Source organism: Mobula birostris, chromosome 13 (genome assembly GCF_030028105.1).
Source record: "Mobula birostris isolate sMobBir1 chromosome 13, sMobBir1.hap1, whole genome shotgun sequence".
Classification (NCBI taxonomy): Eukaryota; Metazoa; Chordata; class Chondrichthyes; order Myliobatiformes; family Myliobatidae; genus Mobula; species Mobula birostris.
In genome coordinates, this window is record NC_092382.1 from 30,248,306 (window position 1) to 30,270,757 (window position 22,452).

The following is a 22,452-nucleotide window of genomic DNA, read 5'->3' on the forward strand; positions in this document are numbered from 1 at the left end:
GATGCAGGCTGGACAGAGGTTGAACCAGTTGGGCAGGGGGTGAGTAGATAGAGCCGGATGGGAGAAGGGTATCATGGCCGATCTCTGATGGTCCTCCAGCAATACGCAGATCCTGAAATAATAGTACGCACTAGTAGATAACAGATTCCAATATAACAAAGCCAGAACAAACAATAAGAACTTTGGTGTATGCCCTTTTCTACTTCACACACTTTATCAATTCACCGCAGAAAGTATCCCATCCCGGTACTTCACATCTTCACATGGCTACTGCTCTTCCTTTAACGGAATGAAGTAGCGGAGAACTGTGGACACAGCTGAGCACATCACAGAAACCAACCTCCCCTCCATGGACTCAGTCTACACTTCCCACCGCCTCAGTAAAGCAGCCAACATAATGAAAGATCACCACAACCCCGAACATTCTCACTTCTCACCCTCCCATCAGGGCGAAGATAAAGTAAAACAGAAACATACCACCAGGCTCAGGGATGGTGTCCATTCGGCTGTGATAAGCGAACTGAATGTTCCCCAGCGGGATGAGATGGAGCTCACAGTCTAAATCGATCTGACCTTGCACCACATATCTACCGGCACTGCACTTTCTCTGTAACCAGAATGAGTTGTCACACTCTGGTATCGTTTTACCTCAATGTACTGCTGTAATGTATTGATCTGTGTGGTTAATACCGAAGAAACGATTTTCGCTCTACCTCTGTACATGTAAAACAAAATAAAGATTCCCCATTTTAATCATGTGGGAATATTAGACAGCCCGGGTTGCTCCTTCGGAAATTCTGGAGGGAATGTACACAATTCCGAGAAACCCGGATAAATGAACAAGACATAATTCTCTCATTACTAGGGACACATCGGAAAACACTGTCAGCATTTTGGCAAGATGTAGTCATGGAAACAAGATGGAAATAAACTTCCCAGTCCCCCGAGAGGACGTGAGAGATCTGGATCTCACTGTCCTGTCTGAACGGGGAAAGATGAAACTACTCATACACGTGATTCAGTGTCCCGAGGGTGCGATTTCTCTGTTTAACCCTCGTGTCTGCAAGAACACAACAGACCGAACGGCCGCTTCCGGAGGGCTGGAGTTATGTAAAACTACTATCGACACCAGGCATCGATCATGGTGAAGTTTGGATCTGATTCCGGGCCGGGTGACGGAGGTAAAATCTGAACAAAGCCGACATAATTGTTACGGTAATTACCATATTTAAACGCGAGAAAGCTTGCAAACGCTGGAAATCCAAACAATACACACAAAATGCTGGAGGAACTCAGCATAACAGGCAGTATCTATGGAAAAGAGTAAACAGTCAACATTTTGGGCCACGAGCCTTTTTTCATTCCTGAGGAGGAGGGGAAGTGATCTGAATAAAAAGGTCGGGGAGGGGAACGAGGCGAGCTGGAAGGTGATCGGTGAGGTCAAGTGATGGACAGGTCAAGGGCTGGAGAATAAAGAATAGGAGATTTGGCAATGGGAGAAAGGGAAAGAGGGGACCCAGGGGGAAGTAATAGGCTGGTGAGCAGAAATGAAAGTTCAGAGTGGGGAATAGAGAAGTGGGTGGGGGGTATTTGTTTACTGGAAGGATAATTCAGTCGGGTTGGAGGGAACCCAGACTGAATATAAGGTGCTGCTCCTCCACCCCGAGGACGGTCTCATCTCGGCACAAGAGGAGGCCATCGATCGAGACGTCGGAATGGGAATCAGAATTAAAATGTTTGGCCACTGCGAAGTCCCCCTTGTGGCAGATGATACAGAGATGCTCAACAAAACGGTCTCCCAATTTGTGGCGGGTCTCACCAATGTAAATAAGGCCGCATCGGGAGCACGGGACACAATAGGTGACCCCAGCAGATTCGCAGGTGAAGTGTTACCTCACCTGGAAGGACTGTTTTGTGTCTGAATGGAGGTGAGGGAGGGGGTGTCCGGGTAGGTGTAGCACTCAGGCCGCTTGCAGGGATCAGTGACTGGAGGGAGATTAGAGAGGAGGGATGAATGAACAAGGGAATTGTTGAGAGAGTGGTCCCTGTTGAAAGAAGAAGGCGGGGTGCGAGCGAGGAAGGTAAAGATATGTTTAGTTGTAATATCTCTGTGGAGAACAGTACCAGTTCCGTAATCCTGGAGTCCCATTCTAGGATTATAGCCCAAGCAACAACACTCCCAGGACTCTTTCCTGCTGGTAATATTCAGCAGTGTCTCGTCTAATCCCAGTTCTGAAACTCACACTCCCCTCCATCCCATAACAGAACTGGAATCTGATGATGCTTTAACCGGGCGGGGAACCCGGGCCGTGGGTCAGCAGCGCCTGGCAATATATCTTAACTTGTCTCCAGCAGGTACGTTGAGCACATATGTTTATTATCTTATTGCGGAGCGCGACCTGGATCAGTGCAATTCGCCGCCACATCTCCCACAGTGAAACAATAAGAAAATTCCTTTAATATAAAAATGAAAATAAATCACTGGAAACTCAGTACAGGTTGTTGTGTTTTTGATGCACAAACATTACTGACTGCAAGTTGTTTGTGGCATCCGGAAGAGATTTGCATAAATGCAATCCCTACATTCATTTGTTATCTCTTTATTGCAATATAAACTCCAGACAGTGAATGCTCAAGGCATCCTTGCATCCACTCGGACTCCTGAGGTCACTGTCTCTCCGCTGAGGGGCGGTGACCAGAGAGTGATAAAAATGTTCAACACCCCTTGCAGTTCTGGTGGGTGTTGCCCTGGTGATGGGGGAAGTGGTTCAGCAGAACTAACTGAAAATAGGAAATAAGGAACAACTCACATGCTCCAAGTTTCATTATGACAAAGATGAATACTGAGCTCTCAGTCATTTTGTAATGGGGAAGCTGAAATTCCAGTGGCTGTTTTAACCCTATCTCGAGGTGCATCCAGTAAATCTGTTGGTATTTCCACCTCTACAAAACTTCCAGCAGTACAGAAGCTAGTTCCAAAATCAAAACACATTGTAGGATGCGGCCTATCTGCTCCACATGGCAACTATGGGATATTTACAAAAGATATCACAGAATACATTGTGGTGATAACCATAAAGTTTACTTCTTTGTTTGATTAAGTGGTTAAAATTCCATCACATTCTTGTGTCTGCAAATAGCTTATATCTATGATCAACCCCAGACATTGATACAGGTTCAATTCAGATGCTGCTATTGGACAGAATGATGGAAAGGAAGGTACCCAGATACAATTGAATAGATTGAGATTGTGACATCAGTTACAAGACTCCCTTACTGTTGAATACATCTTGTCCCTATCCACTCTATCTAGACCTCAGGATTTCATTGAGGTTCCTGTTCCGAGAGTCACCACCCCTCCATTGAGAACAGGCCCAGAAACACCAAGTGCTCCTCATACATAAAACTTTTCATTCCAGAATCACTCTTGTGAACTTTGTAAACAACAACTGTAATGGGCACTTTTCCACGGATACAGACAATTTGGTGGTGGAATAATTTATTGAGCCAAATATTTCTCACTGCCGAATTAACTGTTAGAAAAGATCAGCGTGGTATCTAGACAAGGAACCGAAGGGGATGGAGTAGATATTCAATGACTTTTGTATGTCTGTATTTACTTGGGAGAGAGATACAGAGAATATAGAAATCCGGAAAAGTTAGTCTTTTTGTAGATTATATACGGATTACAGAACAGATTACAGAGGTGAACGCTGTGCCAGTTCCCATCCCAGGCTTATAGCCCAAGCACCAACACTCCCAAGACGTCTAATCCCAGTTCTAAACTTAACACTCCTCTCCATCCCATAATAGACCTAGAAGCTGATGATGCTTTAACTGGGCGGGGAACCCGGACCATGGGTCACCAGTGGGTGGGAACATATTTTAACTTGTCTTCAGCAGGTGAGTTGAGCACATATGTTTATTGTCCTATTGCGGAGCGGGACCTGGATCAATGCAATTCGCCGCCACATCTCCCATAGTGAAACAATAAGAAAATGCTTTTAATATAAAATTGAAAATAAATCACTGGAAACTCAGTACGGGTTTTTGTCATTGTGAATCACAAATATTGCTGACTGCAAGATGTTTGTGACATTCTGAAGATATTTGCATAAATGCAATCCCTGCATTAATTCTTTATCTCTTTATTGCAATAGAAACATCATATATTCCGTACAGTGAATGCTCAAGGCATCCAGACATCCACCCCGGTTTCTGAGGTCACTGAGGGGCGGTGACCAGAGAGTGATAAAAATGTTCAACACTCCTTGCAGCTCTGGTGGGCTGTTACCCTGGTGATGGGGGAAGTGGATCAGCAGAACTAACTGAAAATAGGAAATAAGGAACAACTCACATGCTCTGAGTTTCATGATGACAAAGATGAATACTGAACCCTCAGCCATTTTGTAATGGGGAAGCTAAAATTTCAGTGGCTGTTTTAACCCTATCTCGAGGCGTATCCAGTAAATCTGTTGGTATTTCCATCCCTACAGAACTTCCTGCAGTGCAGAAGCTGTTCCAAAATCAAAACATGTTATTTGATGCGACCTATCCGGTCCAAATGGCAACTATGGGATATTTAAAAAAAAATATCACAGAATAGATTGTGGTGATAACCATAAAGTTTACTTCTTTGTTTGATTAAGTGGTTAAAGTTCCATCATATTCTTGTGTCTGCAAATAGCTTATATCTATGATCAACCCCAGGCATTGATACAGGTTCAATTCAGATACTGCTACTGGACAGAATGATGGAAGGGAAGGTACACAGATACAATTGAATAGATTGAAATTGTGACCTTAGTTACTAGACTCCCCTACTGTTGAATACTGTTGACCCTATTCACTCTATCTAGACCTCAGGATTTCATTGAGGTTCCTGTTCCGAGAGTCACCACCCCTCCATTGAGAACAGGCCCAGAGACACCAATTGCTCCTCATACATAAAGGTTTTCATTCCAGAATCACTTTTCTCAACTTTGTAAATAACAACTGTAATGGGCACATTTCCATGGATACAGACAATTTGGTGGCGGAATAGTTTATTGAGCCAAATGTATTGTTTCTTACTGCCCAATTAACTGTCAAAAAAGATTAGCGTGCTATCTAGCCAAGGAACCGAATGGGATAGGGTAGATCTTCAATGTTTTTGTTTGCCTGTATTTACTTCGGAGACAGATACAGAGACTATAGAAATCTGGAAATGTTAGCCTTGTTATGGATTGTATACAGATTACAGAACAAGTGCTTGCTGAATTAGAATGGATAAATCCCCAGGGCCTGACAAGGTGTTCCCTCAGACCCTGTGGGAGGTCAGTGCAGAAACTGCTCGAAATCTGGCAGAGACATGTAAAATGCACAGAGCTGTGGGTGATATGCCAGAAGATGGGAGGAGAGCTGGTTTTCCACAATTGTGTTAGAAAGGCTCGAAGGGATACAATATGCACGCGATCCTGACATCAGTCTTGGGTATGTCCTTGGAAGGTATTTTACGAAATGGAATTGATAGTATTTCGAAAGACTGGGCTTATTGATCAGACTGGCAGGTCATGTCTAATCAAATTATTCTGCATGGAAGGCTGGTCCAAAAGGGAAAGGTGCGTAGGGTCAAGTAGAAGACAGAGATTGCAGATGGTTGTCTCTCTGAATATAGGCTGAGACTCGCCAGGTGCTGCAGGGAAAGCGACTGGGTGCTTGGCACTGATAGTAATGATAGAGAATACCGATGAAAATATGGCAAACGAGAGCAGCAAATAAGTGGATTATACCGAGATGGGATGTAATAGACAGTGAAGAAATTGTCTGTAAAATAATAATACATTTCCCAGTTTAGTTGTGTGGAGATAATGGACAAGCTGGGCCAAAAATAATTTTAAAAAGGTGCAAGGAGACTTGGGAGAGTTTGTGTAGTTTCCTACATATTAATATACAGGCTGAGCCGGTGGTGAAGAAAGCAAATGCGATCTCTGCATTCATTTCAAGAGGACTGTAATATAAAAGGAATGATGAACTCTTGAGAATTTATGAAGTCCTGATTATGCAACATATAGAATCATAGAAAACATACAGCACAGTACAGGCCCTTTGGCCCACCAAGCTCTGCCGAACATATACCTTGGAACTACCTCGGCTTTGCCCAAAGCCCTCTATTTTTCTAAGCTCCATGTAGCCATCCAGGAATCTCTTAAAAGACCCTATCGTTTCTGCGACCACCACCGCTGCCGGCAGCCCATTCCACGTACTCACCACTCTCTACGTAAAAACCTTACCCGTGACATCTCCTCTGTATGTGCTTCCAAGCACCTTGAAATAAGCCCTCTCGTGCGAGCCCTTTCAGCCCTGGGGAAAAGCCTCTGACTATCCACACGATCAATGCCTCTCATTATCTTATACACCTCTATCAGGTCACCGCTCAACCGCTGTCGCTCCAAGGAGAAAAGGCCGAGTTCACTCCACCTATTCTCACAAAGTGTGCTCCCAAATCCAGGCAACATCCCTGTAATTCTCTTCTGCATCCTTTCTATGATATCCACGTCCTTCCCATAGTAAGGCGACTAAAATTGAACACAGTACTTCAAGTGGGGTCTGACAAGGGTCCAGTATATCTGCAACATTACCTCTCGGCTCTTAAACTCAATCCCGTGATTGATGTAGACCAATGCATGGTATGCCTTCTTAACCACAGAGTCAACCTGCGTCGGAGTTTTGAGTGACCTATGGACTCCAGACCCCAAGATCACTCTGATCCTCCACACTGCCGGAGTCTTAACATTAATGCAATATTCTTCCATTATATTTGACCTACCAAAATGAACCACCTCACACTTATTGGGTTGAACTATATCTGCCACTTCTCAGCCCAGTTTTGCATCCTATCACTGTCCCGCTCTAACCTCTGACAGTCCTCCACACTATCCACAACACCACCAACCTTTGTGTCATCAGCAAATTTATCATCCCTCCACTTCCTCATGCAGGTCATTCATTAAAATCGCACAGAGTAGGTGTCCCAGAACAGATCCCTGAGGCACATCACAGGTCACCGGCCTTCATGTAGAATATGACCGTCTACAATCACCCTTTGCCTTCTGTGGACAAACCAGTTCTGGATCCACAAAGCAATGTCCCCGTGGTTCTCATGTCTCGTTACTTTCTCAATAAGCCTTGCATGGGGTACCTCATCAAATGCCTTGCTAAAATCCATGTACAATACATCTGCTGCTCTACCTTAATCAATGTGTTTAGTCACACCCTCAGGAAATTCAATCAGGCTCCGAAGGCACGATCTGCCTTTGACAAAGCCATGCTGACTATTCTTAAACATATTATGCCTCTCCAAATGTTCATAAATCCTGCCTCTCAGGATCTTCTCCATCAACTTACCAACCACTGAGGTAAGACTCACTGTTGTATAATTTCCTGGTCTATCTCTACTCCCTTTCTTGAATAAAGGAACAACATCCGCAACCCTCCAACCTCCGGAACCTCTCCCGTCTTCGTTGATGATGCAAAGACCATTTCAAGAGGCTGAGCAATCCATTCCCTCGCTTCAAACAGTAGCCTGGGATACATCCCGTCCGGACCCGGTGACTTATCCAAGTTGATGCTTTCTAAAAGCTCCAGCACATCCCCTTTCTTAATATCTATATTCTCAGGCTTTTCAGTCCACTGCAAGTCATACGTATAATCTCCAAGATCTTTTTCCACAGTGAATACTGAAGCAAAGTATTCATTAATTACCTCTGCTATTTCCTCCGGTTCCATACACACATTTCTATTGTCACAATTGATTGGTCCTATTCTCTCACATCTTATCCTCTTGCTCTTCACATACTTGTAGAATGCCTTGGGGTTTTTCTTAATCCTGTCTGCCAAGGCCTTCTCATAGCCCTTCTAGCTCTTCGAATTTCATTCTTCAGCTCATACCTGCTAGCCTTATAATCTTCCATATTCATATCATGACCAAGTTTATGGAACCTTTCGTAAGCTCTTCTTTTCTTCTTGACTCGATTTACAACAGCCTTTGTACACTACGCACCTTGTCCCCTACCATTCTTTCCATGTCTCATTGGAATGTACCTACTCAGAACCCCACGCAAATATCCCCTGAACATTTGCCACATTTCTTCCGTACATTTCACTGAGAACATCTGTTTCCAATTTATGCTTCCAAGTTTTGCCTGATAGCCTCGTTTTTCCCCTTACTCCAATTAAACTTTTCTCTAACATTATCTGTTCCCAACCCTCTCCAATGCTGTGGTAAAGGAGATAGAACTGTGATCACTATCTCCAAAATGCTCTCCCACTGAGACACCCGACACCAGACCATTTCCCAATTCCAGATCAAGTACAGCCCCTCCTCGTGTAGGCTTATCTACATACTGTGTCAAGAAACCCTCCTGGACACACAGATCAAACTCTACCCCATCTAAACCCCTCACTCTAGGGAGATGCCAATCAATATTTGGGAAATTAAAATCTCCCACAACAACCCTGTTATTATTTTTGCTTTCCAGAATCTGCCTCCCTATCTGCTCCTCCATTTCCCTGTTATTATTGGGTGGTCTATAAAAACACCCAGTAGAGTTATTGTCCCCTTCCTATTCCTAAGTTCCTCCCACAGAGACTCCGTAGACAACCCTTCATGACTTCGTCCTTTTCTGCAGCCGTGACCCTCTCTCTGATCTGCAGTTCCACGCCCCCACCTCTTTTGTCTCCCTCCCTATCCTTTCTGAAACATGTAAATTCACGCCCTTGAGGTAGCCATCCCTGCCCCTGCACCATCCACGTCTCTGTAATAGCCATAACATCATAGCTCCAAATGTTAATCCATGTACTAAGCTCATGCGCTTTATTCATGATACTCCTCGCATTAAAATAGACACAACTCAAACCATCGGACTGAGCGTGTCCCTTGTCTATCACCTGCCTATCCTCCCTATCTCACTGTCTCCAAGCTTTTTCTATTGTGCGCCAACCTCCCTTTCCTCCGTCACTTAGAGTATTGTGCGCAGGTTTGGGCCCCTAACATGAGAAAGGATGCGTTAGAAATAGAGAGGGTTAAAAGGAGGTTCAGGAAAATGTTTCAACATTTGATTCCAAAGAGCAAGATCCCGTGATGTTATGTTCTATCTCCCTTCGTCCATACGATGTCGGAGGAGAATTAGGCCATTTGGCCTTTCGAGTCTGCTCCGCACTTTCTTCATTGCTGATCCAATTTTCCTGACATTCCCAATCTCCTGCCTTCTCAGCACATAGTTTCATACCCTGACCAATAAAGAACCTAATAACCTCCGTCTTAAATATACACAAAGATTTGGCCTCCACAGCTACCTGTGGCAAAGAAAGAAACTTCCACAGATTCAATGTTCCCTCGCAAAATACATTCCTGCTCACCCCGTTCTGAAAGGACGCCCCTCTATTCTGAGGGAGTGTTATCTGCTCGTAGACTATCCCAGCAGAGGAACCATCATTTCCACATCGACTCTACCAAGTCTTTTCACCATTCGATCGGTTTCAGTCAGGTCACTCTTCATTCTTCTGAATTCCAGTGAATACTGGCCCAGAGGTATCAAACGCTGTTCATATGACAAGCCTTTCAGTCGTGGAGTCAGTTCCGTGAACAACCTTTGAACCCTATACAGCTTCTGCACAATCCTTTCGAAGTTAAGAGGCCTAAACCTGTTCACAATGCTCCAAGTGCGGCCTCACCAGTGCTTTATCAAGTTTCAACAATCGATCCTTGGTTTTATATTCTATTCTTTTTCAGATGGATGCTAATATCGCATTTGCCTTTCTCACGATAGGCTCAACCTGCAAATTAATATTTAGGGATTCTTGCACTAGGACCCCCATGTCTGTTTGCACTTCAGTTTTCTTTTGTATTTTGAAAGTAACTAACCTTTTCATTTCGTCTACCAAAGTGCATGAACATACACTTCTCAACACTGTATTCCATTTCTCTGCCCAGTTTCCTAATCTGTGGCCATTCTAATTCCTCAAAACCACATCCCCCTCCACCTATCCTCATTCCGTCTGCAAACTTTGCAACAAAGCCATCAATTCCATCGTCCAAATCATTGACAAACGACGGAAAAGAATCTGTTCCAACACAGACCCCTGTGGAATATCACTGGTACCCGGGAGCAATCTGGAAAAGGTTCCTTTTATTCCCACGCTTTGTCCCTTTACAATCAACCACGGCTTTATACAGGTCAGAATTTTTCTTGTAATACCATGAATCGTAGCTTGTTAAGCAACCTTATGTGTGGCAGCGTTACAAAGACCTTCTGAAAATCCAAATACACAGCATCAACCGGTTCTCCTTTGTCTATCATGCTTGTTATTTCCTCACGGAACTCCGTCAGATTTGTCCGGCAAGATCATGACCTATTTTATGACGGGTCTCCCAGTCCTTTGAGACCACATCCTTAATAATCGACTGCAATATCTTCCCAAATACTGAGCTCAGACAAGTTGGCATATTGGCACCCTTCTGCCCCATTCCTTTCTTGAAGAGTGAAGTGACATCTGCAATTTTCCACTCTTCCGGAACCATTTCAAAAGCTAGTGATTCTTGAAATAAATTTATTAATGTCTCACGATGTCTTCAGCCACCGCTTTTAGAATTCTGGGGTACACGCCATCTCGTCCAGGTGATATATCTAACCTCAGACCTTTCAGTTTCCCAAGAGACCTCTCTCTAGTTATGGTAATTTCACACACGTCATGCCCCCTGACACCTGGAACTTCCAGTTTACTGCTAGTGTCTTCCTCCATGAAGACTGGTGTAAAATACTTATTCAGTTCGTCCGCCATGACGTGTCCCCCTTTACTACCTCTCCAGTATCGTTTTCCAGCGTTGTGATATCAATTCGTGTCTCTGTTTCACAGTTTATGTATCTGAATAAACGTTTAGTAACCTCTTTAATATTATTAGCTTTTTTACTTTAGTATTCCTCCTTTACCTTCTTAACAACTTTTGTTGCCTTCTGTTTGTTTTTATAGCCTTACCGACCCTTTAACTTCCCACAAATTGATGCTCTGCTGTAAGTGATCAATTCCAAACAATTCGGTCCAATTCCTCTCTCAGGCCTCTGTAATTCCATTTACACCACTGTAATATGGATACTTCTGAGTTTAGCTTCTCCTTCTCGAGTTTCTATTTGACTCCCACTAGCTGACAGACAGGGGACAGTGTGAGGGACTTTCCAAACTTGGATTGAACACTAAACCCCGGACCCACGTTTACTGCTGCAAACACGGAACAGCCCATTAACTCACAGCCACTCACTGTGGTGGAGGGAATGGCAACTCATTCTCTTCTTTGCTTCTAAATGAGCCACAGACCCAAACATCTGAGCAGAGAACATAAATACTAATTCATCACCTGATACGCCCGGGCAGCTTGATCGATGGGTCCATTATATATGTGTCTACACTTGTGTGGTATCCCAGGACCCGTCCTCACGGGATCCCAACCAACCCCCAAGAGATTCGCACATCTTCCCCACGTCTCACACAGGATGGTGTAATCAGAGATTCCCAGCAACCCGTACCCATCTGTCCGAAACTTCTGCTACCTTGCGGAAGGTGGAATCTCCAGCACCATCAGTAGAAGCAATAAACTCGGGCGAAGCTTGGAAGGGACAGATAAGGTAGAAGTAGGAAAGTTGTTTCCATTGGTAGGTGAAACTAGAACTAGGGACATTGTCTCAAGATTCAGGGGAAGATTCAGAACGAAGATGAGGAGAAACTGTTTTTTTTTTCCCACAGAGTGGTGAATCTGTGGAATTCTCCGCCAGGGAAGCAGTTGAGGCTTCTTCACTAAATATGTATAATATACAGTTAGATAGATTTAACATTGTAAGAATTAAGGGTTATGGGGAAAAGGCAGGTAGATGGAGTTGAGTTTACGGACAAATCAGCCACGATTTTATTGAATAGCGGGGTAGGCCGGATGGGCCGGATGGCCTACTACTGCTCCTATTTCTTATGTTTTTATGTTTTAAACTCAAACACTGCAAATTCCATATTCTTGGCATCCCCATCCCAGGATTACAACCATGGCCTAGCACTCCCAGAATTCTTTGTTACAGGCAATGTGCTGCAGTGTCTCAGCTGTTCCCGGTTGACAAACTAACACTCCTGAAAAACTCATGTCTGAACTGGACCCTGAACAACCTTTGCCCGGACGGAGATTGTGGTTGAACTCCAGGCCTTGGGTCATAACGTGGACGTGGATACGTTTCAACTTGTCTCCACAGCTGAATTGAACATACGTGTTGATTATTCTATTGGTAAGTGAGATCTAGACCAGGTTAGTTAGCCGCCACATTTCCCGTTGTGGAACAGGAAGAACATGTTTTAACAGTTAATAGTAAATATAGCCCTGGAAGCTCAGTAGAGCAGATTTGTCTTTTCTTTTGATTCACAGCTATTGACCGATTGCAGGATGTTTGTGACATCCTGAAAAGATTTGACCAAATGCAATCTCAATATTCATTAGTCATCTCTGTATTTCAACACAGACATCGTATATTCCATACAGAAAATTCTCAAAGCTTCCTCGAATCCACACTGAATCCTGAGGCCATTGTCTCTCCGTTAAACGGCTCTGACTACAGAGTGATAAAAATCTTCAACACTCCTTGCAGTTCTGGTGGGCTGTCACCCTGGTGATTGAGGAAGAGGCCCACCAGAAGTAAACGAAAAAGGAAGTAACATTCAACCTCATATGCTCTGAATTTCCTTATGACCACAACGAACACTGAACACTCTGCTATTTTGTAATGGTGAAACTAAAATGCCAGTTGTTGTTTTAACCCTGTCGAGGTGCATCCAGTAAATCTGCTGTTAACTGCCGCTCCACAGAACTTTCAGCAGTGCAGAAGCTGGTCCAAAATAAAGCATTGATATTTATGAGGTCTCTGTCTTTGCTTAGTTAAGCGACTCAAAATGCTGTCAAATTTGTGTACCTTCAAATAACATAAAACTGCAGTTGACAATACAGCCAGGTTCGGACCCTGCTACTGGATAAAATGTTGGAGGAGTAGATTTACAGATAAAACTGAATGGCTTGTGGGGTTATCCTCTCAGTTCCTACACTCCACTGCTGATGAAAACTTTTTCATCCGTCCACCCCATTGAGATTTCAGTATCTGCTATGTTTCAATGAGGTTCCTACTACCAGCGCCCCATGCCTGCTTGAGAACAGCCCCAGAGACAGCAAAGGCACTACATACATAAAGCTTTTAATTCCACAAATCATTCTTGTAAACTTTGTAAACAACCAGAGTAATAAGCACATTTCCACGAATAACAAACTATTTATTGGCCGTATAATTAAATGAGAAAATCTGTTGTTTCCTTACAAGATGGGGGAATTCTTGAAGGATTTATCTGAGTCTGCACGTACTTGGGAGAAAGATATAAAGACGATAGAAGTGAGGAAACATGAGTCAAGTCATAGATTGTATCCAGTTTACAGAACAGGTGCTTGCTCTCCTGAGGTGAATTTGCATAGGTAAATGTCTAGAGCATGACAACTTGTTCGCCATGTGCATTTGGAACGCTAGTGATGAAACTGCGCGAATGCTGGCAGAGATATATAAAATGCCCACAGGCACAGGAGATGGCCTTAATAAGAGGATTTGGGATGTTAACGTTAAAGTTGTAAAAGACACTGTGTATCCGAATTTGCAGAATTCTGTGGAGTTCCGATCAGTTACTTGAAAAAAAAACTCAATAATCGTGAAAGAGTCCAGGGGAAATTACACAGATGTTGCTGCTAGTTAAGGAAATGATGGCATGGGTTGGTTGAACAGTTTAGAACTTGATTTCCTGGAGCACAGGAAAATGAGCGGAGATTCCAGCTGTGGTACCCGCCTTTTTAATATCATACAACACTACCATTAACGAGGGGTCCATGGAAACATCTCCCAGCAGAAGTGGTCGGTGCAGATCAGTATTTAAGAATAGTTATTTACATCTATATGGATGAAAGAGCTATGGAAGAGTATGGTATGGAGGCATGTGGATGGGACCATGCTGGGAATGGCACGGACGAATGGGCTGAAAGACGTCTTTCTGCGCTGTAAGAGAATGAATCTAAATTGAACGTTCTACACAAGTCCATTTCCAAGAAGAATTTAATCATTCCAGAGTATTATCATAAGAAGCTACAAATGCAAGAAACACCCAAAAGTTAAAGAACTGAAAATAACCGAAAAGAGAAATAACAAACTCAACATCACATGCTGTGAGTTTCATTATGGCAAGAATTATCACTGCAGCCAATTTGTAACGGTGAAACTAAAAATTGCAATGACTGCTTTTACCCTGCCTTGAGCTGCGTTCAATTAACCCTCCGGTAGCTCTAGTTAAAAAAAAAAGTTCCTGGAAGATTCTGTGAGGTAAAAGTGGCAAGAAAATACATCACAATGAAAGCAAATGTTAGAAGAAATATTACAGATATATATCATTGAGGTGATGGGATACAGACTGACAGATTGAACAACGTGGTTGATATATATCATTGAGGTGGTGGGATACAGGCTGGACAGAGGTTAAACAAGATTGCCGATTTATATAATTGAGCTGATCGGAAACAGGCTGGACAGAGGTTGAACAAAATAGTTGATATTTCTCATTGAGGTGATGGGATACAGGCTGGACAGAGGTTGAACAAGATGGTTGATATATATCATTGAGGTGATGGGATACAGGCTGGACAGAGGTTGAACAAGATGGTTGATATATATCATTGAGGTGATGGAATACAGGCTGGACAGAGGTTGAACAAGATGGTTGATATATATCATTGAGATAGTGGGATACAGACTGGACAGAAGATTGAACAAGATGGTTGATATATATCATTGAGGTGGTGGGATACAGGCTGGACAGTGATTGAACAAGATGGTTGATATATATCATTGAGATAGTGGGATACAGACTGGACAGAGATTGAACAAGATGGTTGATATATATCATTGAGGTGTTGGGATACAGGCTGGACAGAGATTCAACAAGATGGTTGATATATATCATTGAGATAGCGGGATACAGACTGGTCAGTGATTGAACAAGATGGTTGATATATATCATTGAGGTTTTGGGATACAGACTGGACAGTGATTGAACAAGATGGTTGATATATATCATTGAGGTGGTGGGATACAGACTGGACAGAGATTGAACAAGATGGTTGATATATATCATTGAGGTGGTGGGATACAGACTGGACAGAGGTTGAACAAGATGGTTGATATATATCATTGAGGTGATGGGATACAGACTGGACAGAGATTGAACAAGATGGTTGATATAGATCATTGAGGTGGTGGGATACAGACTGGACAGCGATTGAACAAGATGGTTGATATACATCATTGAGGTGGTGGGATACAGACTGGACAGAGGTTGAACAAGATGGTTGATATATATCATTGAGGTGATGGGATACAGACTGGACAGAGATTGAACAAGATGGTTGATATAGATCATTGAGGTGGTGGGATACAGACTGGTCAGCGATTGAACAAGATGGTTGATATATATCATTGAGGTGGTGGGATACAGACTGGACAGAGGTTGAACAAGATGGTTGATATATATCATTGAGGTGATGGGATACAGACTGGACAGAGATTGAACAAGATGGTTGATATAGATCATTGAGGTGGTGGGATACAGACTGGACAGCGATTGAACAAGATGGTTGATATAGATCATTGAGGTGGTGGGATACAGACTGGACAGCGATTGAACAAGATGGTTGATATATATCATTGAGGTGTTGGGATACAGACTGGACAGTGATTGAACAAGATGGTTGATATATATCATTGAGGTGGTGGGATACAGACTGGACAGAGATTGAACAAGATGGTTGATATAGATCATTGAGGTGGTGGGATACAGACTGGACAGTGATTGAACAAGATGGTTGATATAGATCATTGAGGTGGTGGGATACAGACTGGACAGCGATTGAACAAGATGGTTGATATATATCATTGAGGTGTTGGGATACAGACTGGACAGTGATTGAACAAGATGGTTGATATATATCATTGAGGTGGTGGGATACAGACTGGACAGAGATTGAACAAGATGGTTGATATATATCATTGAGGTGGTGGGATACAGACTGGACAGCGATTGAACAAGATGGTTGATATATATCATGGAGGTGTTGGGATACAGACTGGACAGAGGTTGAACAAGATGGTTGATATAGATCATTGAGGTGGTGGGATACAGACTGGACAGCGATTGAACAAGATGGTTGATATATATCGTGGAGGTGGTGGGATACAGACTGGACAGTGATTGAACAAGATGGTTGATATATATCATTGAGGTGGTGGGATACAGACTGGACAGCGATTGAACAAGATGGTTGATATAGATCATTGAGGTGGTGGGATACAGACTGGACAGCGGTTGAACAAGATGGTTGATATTAAGGTGGAATGACAGTGGCTTGACAGATGTTGAACAAGTTGGGAGTGAATGAAAAGATGGAAACAAGGGGTAAAGGGATCAAGGGCAATCACTGTTATTCCTCCAGCAATACACGGATACTGAATTAATAGTTCATAGTAATGCATGAAAGATCCTAAAATGACGAAGATAGAAGAAATAATAGGAACTTTGGTTTATGACCTTTGCCCCTCACCAACTTTCATCAAGGTACCATAAGAGGATACTTCACGTCTTCATTTGGCTACTGCTCTGCCTATGGCTGCGAAGAACTGCAGAGAACTGTGGACAGAGCTGAGCATATCACAGAAACAAACCTCCCTGCATGGACTCTGTCTGTACTTCCCGCTGATTCAGCAAAGCAGCCAGCATAACCTCACAGCCCTGGACAATCTCGCTTCTCAGGGATTGGTGCAGCAAGTTAGATAGGGGTTCCAAAACCTTTTGTTTACGCCAAGGTCCCCCTCCATTAATCGAGTGGTCCTTTGTCGTCAGGTTGGGAGCCCCTGATAGAGGTATACCGTATTATAACGGTCTATATAGAGTGAATGCATGAAGGTATTTTCCCCTTAGTTTTGGTAAGGTCATGAATTTAGGGTGACAATTGAAATATTTAAGGGGAATCAGATCAGAGCTACTTCATTCAGAAGGTGTTGCGAATGTGGAATCAGCTCCCAGCGGAACTGGTAGATGCAGGTTCATTTGCAGCATTTCAGCGCAGTTTGCGCGGGTACATCGATGAGAGAAGTATTGAGGGCTGTGATTTGGGTGCAAGTGGATGGCCCAAGCAGAAAACTTAACGGTCTAGATGGGCTGAGAGACCTGTTTCTGCGCTGTAGGGGAATAAATCACAACTGAGCATTCTACCGAAGTCCATTTCAAAACAATGTTTTCAAAAGCTACAAATGCAAGAAACATATTCAAGATAATGAACCGAAAATAACCCTAAATGGAAATAACAAATAATCTCACATGCTGCGAGGGTCGTTGGGACAAATAATAACGCTGCAGCAATTTTGTAAAAGTAAATCTCTAGAACAGTAATAGTTGCTTTTACACTGTAAGAGCATCGATTTAGGAGCAGATTTAGGCCATTTGGAACATCTAGTCTGCTCCTACCATTTACTCCCAGCTAATCAATTTTTCTTCAGCCCCAATCTTCTACCTTCCTCCATTTAATCCCTGGCCAATGAAGAATCCTTCGATCACTATTTCAAATATTCATATAAACGGCCCCCGCAGCTGCCTACGGCAAAGGGTGCCACAGATTCACCACTCTCTCGCTAAAGAGATTCCGGCTCATCCCCGTTCTAACAGGGCGTCCCTCCATTCTGAAGCTGTGACGTCAGGCCTTAGTCTACTCCGGCAGAGGAAGCGTCCTGTCCGCAGCCAATCTATCACTCGATATGTTTTTCCTTAGGTCACCCCTCAGTCTTCTGGGTTCCAGTGAATATTGGCCCAGAGTCATCAAACGCTCCGCATTTAACAAGCCGCTGAATCCTGGATCATTTTTGTGAACCTCCTTTGAACCACCTCCTGTTTCAGCACATCCAATATAAGATAAGCCGCCCAAAACTGTTCGTAATACTCCAAGTGAGGCCCCGCCAGTGCTTTATGAAGTCTCAACGTTATATTCTTGCTTTTATATTCAAGTCCTCTTGAAATGAGTGTTAACATTGCATTTGTCTTCCTCACCACAGACCCAATCTGCAAATTAACCTTTAGGGAATGCTGTACAAGGTCTTTCAAGTTCCCCTTTGCGTCTCAGTTATTTGTATTTTCTCTCCATTTAAAAAAAAAGGAAACCATTTCATTTCTTCTACCAGAGTGCATGACCATGCCCTTCCCGACACTATATTTCACTCGTCATGTCATTGCGAATTCTGCTAATCTTCTTAAGTCCTTCTGTAACCTCTCTACATCCTCAAAAATACCTGCCCCTCCACTTCTCTCCATATCGTCTGCAAACATTGCAACAATCTTCAATCCAATCATCCAGATCATTGACATACAAGCTAAAAAGAATCGGTCCTGTCTCAGACCCTTGCAAAACACAACTTGTCACCCGCAGCCAAAGAGTAAAGGCTCGCTTTATTCCCACTCCTTGTCTCCTGCCTATCAACTACTGCTTTACCCATGCTGGAATGTTTTCTGTCATACCCTGGGCTTGTAGCTTGTAGCTCTTACCCTACCAGGTGCGGCATTCAATTAAACCTCTGGTAGTTCCAGCTAACAAAAAACGATTCCTGGGAAGCTCAACGAGATAAACGGTGCAAGGTAAGAGAAAGGATAGAGGAGTCATTGCTGATATGACATTGAGGAAGGTAGTCACGGGCTGGATAGAATTTGCACAAGATGTGTATGAATGAGGAGATGAAACAACGTGTGTGAGGGATCAAGGACAATCACTGGTGGTCATTCAGCAATACACAGATACTAAATAGTAGCTCATAATACGATATAAAAACACGAAAATGACAAAACTACGTTTGTAGATCAAATAACAATAACTTTGGCTTATCCTTTTTACCCCTCCTCAAACCTTATTAACACCCCATAAAAAGTATCCCATCGGGATACATAACGACTTCATATGGCTACTGCTCTACACTTGACTACTAGAAACTGTAGAAAGCTGTGGGCACAGCTGAGGACATGGCAGAAGCCAGACTCCCCTCTCTGAACTGTGCGTGCACTTCCTTTGGCATCGATAAAGCAGACAGCATTATCTAAGATCCTTATAACCCTGGGCATTCTCGCCTTTCACCCACATTGAAGACTTGAAAACATGGAAAACACATCGACCAGATCTCAGGGACCGCTTCCACGCTGCTGTTAGAAGCAAACTGAATTGATCCCACTACGACAAGGTAGTCTCCTGACTTCAGAATATAACTCCATTTGATCTTGCACCGTATGCCGAACTACACTGCACTTTCTCTGCAGCAAAAGTGCTTTATAATACCCTATTATTGCCTCGAAGAACTGTTGTAATGTGTTGATCTGAATGAATGGTATTTAAGACAGGATTTTGACTGTATCTCCGTACATGATCATAATAAACGGATTCTGAAGTGATGTTTAACTGAAGTTTACAAATTATTCAGAAACCCAGAAAAATGGAAAAGGCTTATTTCCCTTATTATTTGGGTTATAGATATTGGCTGCGATTCGGCATGTCGTAACAGTGGAAAGGATTCAACAACAAAAACAAAACGATGTCATCCCACAACGAAAGGTCGCGACAGACCTCGATCTCACTGTCTTGTCTGAACGGGATAAAGGTGAAACGTATACGTGGAACAGTGTCCCGAAGGTGCAATTACTCTGCTTAAGCAACACTGACAGCAAAAACACAACAAGCCGAAGGGACGCTTCCTAAGCCCTGTAATTAAGTGAAAGAGTTATCGATCCATATGAACGTTGGATCCGATACCGAGGCGAGTAATGGAAGTAAAATTCCCGGAATATATCACAACGGATGGGTTTAATCCCGGCATCACCACCTCATTCCGCTGCTAGGACCAGAGCAATAGGGGTTGAGCGGCGGCTCACCTCATGCGGCTCGGTGTGAAAGACCGACTTCGCGGGCCGACCCCGGTATGTTCTCACCAGCAAGCGTGGAGAGGCCGCCAGAACGGAGAAGTGAATGGGAATCACTACCCGATAACAGGCGAGCACGCTGAGACCAGTTTCAATACTCACCAATGAGAACTTGATGCCTTCACGGTCGGAGAATGGATCCTTTCCCGGATTCCCGACCCTTGGGGTAATGGTCCTCTCCCAATCCCGACCCCGCAGACGATCCGCCGCCGCCGACCTGCTTCCACACAGAACTGAAGGAAAGCCGGGACTGTAGTTGATACGTCACCAGAGCTGGGGGCGGGGCCTCGGAAACAAACCCGCAGAGTCTGCAGAGCTGCGGTAAAATGGGAGCGGGAAAAGGGCTCACGGGATGTACACATACATATAGGTTTATGACATTTTACAAGTATTTGCAGTTTTCGCCGTCAGCTGTGATTCTACCAATAAAAGTACATAAGCACATGCGAATATATCAACAGATGTTGTGGCTATGTTTAGATACACATACACAGACATGACAGATTGTGCAGCATTCGACTGAACACATCGTTCTGGTGTGCTTGGGTTAAGTCTCAGCGAGGAAGAACGTTTGTACTGATCTGCATTGACTGTGTTCTCCCGCTAAGGAAACTAAGGATCTAGTTGCAGAGAGACGTGCAGAGCCCAAGTCTGAAGCTTGTTGATTCGTACTGAGAGGATGATGGTGTTAAACGCAATTTCTCTCAACAACAGCAACTTCGGATGTGCTTCTTTTTCTTTTTTTTTTTGTTTTATGCGCGAGGTTATTTCGTTGCTCCCAAGTAGAATAAAAAGCCAGTGAAAGTGTACTGCTGAGATTCTAATATCTGTCCAGAAGTACTTAAATACGAATCATCGGGACTGCCGTGATTTTCACATTCCTGCAAGCATTCGCTATTTCCAGCAACTACTCTATTTGATCCTGTCTCCACTGCTCAGGGAAATTGCCAGCATGTCCTGCTTCTCTGTTCCAGCTAATTCTGTCCTTCTCAAATCTGTCTGCCCTTAAACATTCATGTTCCCATGTAACAAACCTGCAGAAAGCATGAGAGCGGATAGCGTGCAACAGGGAGGAGATGCGGAAGTGCGCACAGAAAATGCGCAGACTCCTCTGTGACACCAGGGCCACGCGGAGCACGTGACAAGGTACACACACCAGAACAGATTACCCGTGAACCCTACAGGTCAATAACTGCGTCGCCTCCATTTCTGGTAGGCTGAATGCACGTTTCAATGCACGATTTGACCAATTGAACAATGAAAGAAAAGCCTCCTTTTGTCCAGAGGAACAGGGACTCTGTCTGGCCGCAGCCGAGGTGAGGAGGACACTACCGAGGGAAATACAAAGCAAATCCGCAGAGTCGGACAATTTACCCAGTTAGTGGCCAATGGGCCATGTGGCCCAGGAAAGAGAAGACTTAACAGACAACTTTTATATCTCTCCGAAAGAGTCCACTGTCTCTTCAAGCTTCAAGGCAGCCGCCATGATTCCGGTGCCCAGGAGAACAACGATAACTGGGCTAAATGATAACGCCCAGTGGCTCTGAATTCAACAGTAATTCTGTGCTTTGAGCGGGTGGTAATGGGTCGTATAAAATATCGCGCGGTTACATGGGATCATTTCCAGTTCGCCTTCCGCTCAAACGGTTCCATTGATGCTGTCATGATCTTGCCCTTCTACCCAATTCGTCACACCGAGAAGACGATGCCTCGGACGCTAGGATGTTGTTCACATATCTCAGCTCGGCGTTAACACGATCATCCCTCAAAGGCTGGTGGGTGAACTACCCTCGCTGAGATTCAACACTCCTCTCTGTAACTGGAGCTTAAACTTCTTGACCGAAAGCCCCACCCAGTCCGTGTTGGCAGAAACATCACAAGCTCCATTACGCTGAGAGCTGATCACCCCTCTCCAAACCCACTCAGGGTTTTGTACTCAGACCGCTGCTCTCCAAATTGTTGAATGACGTCTGCACTGCCATATTCTACAGTGCTTGGTATCATCAGCAACAATGACGAAATATTACCAAGAAGCAACGAATGTAAGAAGCAATCAGTGCAAGAAGCAATGAGCGTGTTAAGCTGCACCGGGCTTAGTGAGTTTGTGCAGCCGAGAAACCGTTTCCAACGTGCGGGATAAATTGGGTAAATTACACAGCGTCCTGAACCTTCCACAGATTCCACAATATACAGATCAGAACACCGAAGTTCGTCCTTATCTGAACCTGGTTGGGACCAAAAGTGGAAAACTTGCCCCGTAAGGTCGGACAGGTCTTCGCACCAGAGGGGCTGCTCCTCCCTGAAACCCCGTACACCCCGGTTATGTAGCGCGTTACCTGCAGCTATGGGCAGAGAAAT

General features: G+C 43.9%; 1 protein-coding gene across 4 annotated transcripts in view; it reads right to left on the reverse strand.

The window, feature by feature from the left end:
- LOC140208683 (NACHT, LRR and PYD domains-containing protein 3-like) overlaps positions 1–20,348 on the reverse strand; it is a 44,903-nt gene extending 24,555 nt beyond the window's left edge. For 3 of the 4 annotated variants that reach the window (XR_011888870.1, XR_011888869.1, XM_072277540.1), the window contains exon 1: positions 20,197–20,346. The gene's annotated coding sequence lies outside the window, so the exon portion shown is untranslated. Of the gene's footprint in view, positions 1–20,196 lie in introns of all 4 variants that reach the window. The other variant, XM_072277542.1, reaches the window with a different exon arrangement.
- Between the last annotated feature and the right edge of the window lie 2,104 nt (positions 20,349–22,452).